Source organism: Quercus suber, unplaced genomic scaffold (assembly GCF_002906115.3).
Source record: "Quercus suber isolate HL8 unplaced genomic scaffold, Cork oak 2.0 scaffold_215, whole genome shotgun sequence".
Classification (NCBI taxonomy): Eukaryota; Viridiplantae; Streptophyta; class Magnoliopsida; order Fagales; family Fagaceae; genus Quercus; species Quercus suber.
In genome coordinates this window covers 1,039,970-1,044,282 of record NW_027069673.1, presented here as the reverse complement: position 1 = coordinate 1,044,282, position 4,313 = coordinate 1,039,970, and the positions used below count along the sequence as shown (strand labels likewise).

The 4,313-nt window shown below is 41.0% G+C and overlaps 1 non-coding gene across 1 annotated transcript; it reads left to right on the top strand.

Moving 5' to 3' along the window:
* The first annotated feature begins 329 nt into the window (after positions 1-329).
* On the top strand, positions 330-807 carry LOC112028645 (uncharacterized). Its single transcript, XR_010631410.1, has 3 exons — positions 330-487; positions 570-669; positions 780-807. It is a non-coding gene; the product is annotated as an uncharacterized LOC112028645 (transcript).
* Positions 808-4,313: the final 3,506 nt, after the last annotated feature.

Below are 4,313 nucleotides of genomic sequence, written 5' to 3'. Positions count from 1 at the left end.
TTAGTTTACTTCACAAAGAGGTAGGTTCCATCCATAGCATGGGTTAGCAACTAGTTATTAATATTAATGTAGCAATAATAATAATATTAAATTTATATAAAAATATTAAATCAAAATAATAACATTCATTTAAAAAATTAAAATAATAAATGAAATGAAATAATCAGGTAATAAAACATTGCGATTTGTGATGTGATGTTAGCATATTCCCCTTCCTATTATTATTCGGGTATTCCTACGGAGTACGAGAAAGAGAAAAGGAATCTTTGTTTCTTAAGTTTTTGTGTTGTGGGCTGAGCTGGGCTGGGCTGGGCTCCGATTTAATTGTAATTATCACACATATATATATATATATATTTCCTTTACTTCTTATTAATAAATAATAGTAGTATCTATTAATCAGAATCAGATGACAACAAAATCGCCGGCGGCTTCCCTCGTTAAGAAATAGAAGCGTTTTGTTTTACGAAGACCAAATTGAAATATGGTAGGTACCACTCTATCTATCTCTATGGTTTGTTTGCTAAAATATAGTATTCTAATTGAATTGAAATGATTTTATGGGTTAGGCAAGCGGAAGCGGTGATAAGAAAGAGAGTGAATTGAAACTGTATTCATACTGGAGGAGCAGTTGTTCCTTCCGTGTTCGTATTGCCCTCAACTTGAAAGGTACTTTCTTTCTTTCTTTCTTAGAATTATATTAGTTCTCTTTATTTATTTATCAATTCTTCCATCTGTCTTAATTTTTTTTACATTTATTTTTTATGATGATTGATTAGGGGTGAAATATGAGTACAAAGCAGTTATGCGAATACCGTGGTGGTAAAAAAAAAAAAAAAGAATGGCAAATGGAGGGTTTGCATTGACTTCACTGACTTAAATCGAGCATGCCCGAAGGATTCATTTCCCATGTTGAAGATTGATTAGCTAGTTGACGCCATCTATGGACACCCAAGGATGAGCTTTCTAGATGCTTTCCAAGGTTATCATCAGATCGCCTTGGCTGCCGAGGATCGAGAGAAGACAGCGTTCATTTCACCTGACGCTAACTATCATTATACCATGATGCCATTTAGGTTGAAGAATGCTAGGGTCACATATCAACGGATGATGACAAGAATGTTCAGAGATAAGATTGGGTGCACAATCGAAGTCTACATTGATGATATGGTGGTAAAGAGCAAACGAGAGATGCAGCATATTGGCGATCTAAAAGAGGTGTTCAAAGTACTTCGACGGTACAAGCTGTGACTCAAAGTCGAGAAGTGTGCTTTCGAAGTAGGGGCTAGCAAGTTCCGTGGGTATTTGATCACTAACCAAGGAATAGAAGTCAACACTGACCAAATTCAAGCAGTGAAACGTCTTAAACCCCCGAGCAATCCAAAGGAAGGAATTCCAATGGAGTAAGGAGTACAAATGGCTTTTCAGGAGTCAAAGGAATATTTGGTGCGAGCACCCATGCTGACAGCCCCAGAACCCAAGGAAGATTTATTCATGTATCTTTCAGTGTCAGAACATGCCGTGAGCACTGTGCTTCTTAGAGACTGAGGAGTTTAATAGCCAGTATACTACATCAGTAAGACCCTAATTGATACTGAGACAAGGTATTTACCTTTGGAAAAGCTAGTATTAGCACTGGTGCATGCTACACGAAAGTTGCTCTACTACTTTTAGGCTCACATCATTTACATATTGATCAAGTATCCTCTACAGTCATTATTGAAGAGATCTGACTTCACAAGGTGAATAGCTAAATGGAGAACTCGACTGGGCTCTTTTGATATTAGGTACAGGCCAAGGAGCTCGGTGAAAGGTCAGGTCCTAGCAGATTTTGTTGCAGACCTGAGAGGGAGGAATGAGATGGGCTGCCCTGTAGAGGTGATCCCGTGGAAGGTATTTGTGGACAGTGCATTCAGCACATTAGGAGTCAGGGTTGGGATCGTAGTCATCACCCTAGAAGGAATAAAATTGGAACATTCTTTTAGGTTAGGCTTTAAGGCCTCCAACAATAAAGCTGAATATGAGGCCGTGCTGGCTAGGTTTGAGAGTTGTATCAGATCTGGGTGCTAAGGAAGTAGAGGTCTATTCAGATTCTTGGTTAGTGGTCAATTAGGTACAAGAAAGCTTTAAGGCTAAGGATCCCCAAATGATGGAATACTTGCGGTTGGTGAAGCAAACTATGGACCACTTTCTGAGCACCAAAGTGGTTCAGGTGGCAAAGGGGTAGAACCGGCACGCTAACTTTTTGGCCACGTTAGCATCATCATTAACCGTGGGAATTTCTCGATTAATAAAAGTGAAGTTGGTAGCAAAACCAAGTATCAGTGCAGAAGTAGGTGTTTCATTGGTGGTAACGATTGAGCTATATTGGATGGATCTAATTATCAACTTCTTAGTTGAGGATCGTGTACCAACTGATGAGAAGGAAGCAGAAAGAGTATGGTGGACAGCTGCGCAGTATTGGTTATCTACTGATCGTAAGCTATATCGAATATCTTTTAACGGGCCTTACCTACAATGATTACACCCTAGCAAGATTGAGGAACTCCTAGCTAAGCTACATGACGGGGTGTGCAGCAGTCACATGGGGGGATGTTCGTTAGCTCACCGGGCAATGATCCAAAGATTTTGGTGTCACGAATGCAAAAGGATGATAACGAGTATGTGCGGAAATATGAGCAATGTCAGAGGCATGCCCCTATGATCCACCAATCGACAGGGAACCTGAATCCCATTAGTAGCTCCTAGCCTTTTACACAGTTGGGGCTAGATATCGTTAGCCCATTCCACTAGATGACAGGAAACCGGAGGTTTGTCCTAGTAGCCATGGACTACTTCACCAAATGGGCAGAAGCAAAGGCGCTGGCGAACATCCGAGATGTGGATGTTAAGAAGTTTGTATGGAGGAATATTGTGACAAGATTTGGAGTACCAAAGTCCCTAGTGTCAGATAACGGGTTGCAGTTTGACAGCAAAGCTTTCCGCAAGTTTTGTGGCAACCTTGGCATCACAAATCAATATTCCACCCCGTCGTACCCACAGAGCAATGACCAAGCCAAGGCCACCAACAAGGCCATTGTGAACGGGTTAAAGAGGAGGTTTGAAGGTGCTAAGGGCAGATGGACAGAGGAGTTGCCTAGTGTTCTATAGGCATACCAAACTACCTTGAGAAGGTCCACAAGAGAAACCCCGTTCTCCCTGACATATAGAGCAGAAGCAGTCATAGTGGTAGAAGCGAACTTGTGCAGCGCTCGGGCTTCAAGATTCAACCCTATCGAGAATTCAAAGTTGATGCTAAAATAGTTGAACCTGTTGGAAGAACACCGAGAATCAGTGACTATACGACTGGCGAAATATCAGCAAAAACTCACCTGAAGATACAACAGGGACATGAGGAAAAGGGAGTTTGGAGTGGGAGATTTGGTACTCTGGAAGGTAGTGGGGAACAAACGAGATGTCAATACAGGGAAGTTAGTACCAGCTTGGGAGGGACCATATAGAGTTACCGCCATTACAGGCACAAGGGCGTATTATCTGGAGGATTTGGACGAAAGACCTCTTCCCCATCCATGGAACGCCTACAATCTAAAGAAATTTTACCACTGATTATAGTGAATGGGGTACATATTCAGTGTAATGTTATATGTACATATTGTTAATTAATACAAAGGCAATGTTTATCCATGCAGGTTTCTGCCCTCGGTTCGATTTTCATTACTGGGCAGGTGGAAACCTTGCATTAAAATATTTTAAGGACAGAAACCTGTCCTCGGTTTGATTTTCATCATCGGGCAGGTGGAAACCTTGCATTAAAATATTGAAAGGACAAAAACCTGTCCTCGGTTTGATTTTCATCACCGGGCACGTGGAAACCTTGCATCAAAATATTCTAAGGACAGGAACCTGTCCTCGGTTCGATCTCCATCACCGAGTAGGTGGAAACCTAGCATTAAAATATTCTAAGGGCAAAAACCTATCCTCGGTTTGATTTTCATCACCAGGCAAGTAGAAACCTTGCATCAAAATATTTTAAGGATAGAAACCTGTCTTCAATTCGATTTTTATCACTGAGCAAGTGGAAACCTGGCATCAAAATATTTTAAGGACAGAAACCTGTTCTCGGTTTGATTTTTATCACCGGGTAGGTGGAAACCTTGCATCAAAATATTCTAAGGATAGAAACCTGTCCTCAGTTCGATCTCCCTCACCGAGCAGGTGAAAACCTGGCATTAAAATATTCTAAGGGCAGAAACCTGTCCTTGGTTCAATTTTTATCACCGAGCAGGTGGAAACCTTGCATCAAAATATTCTAA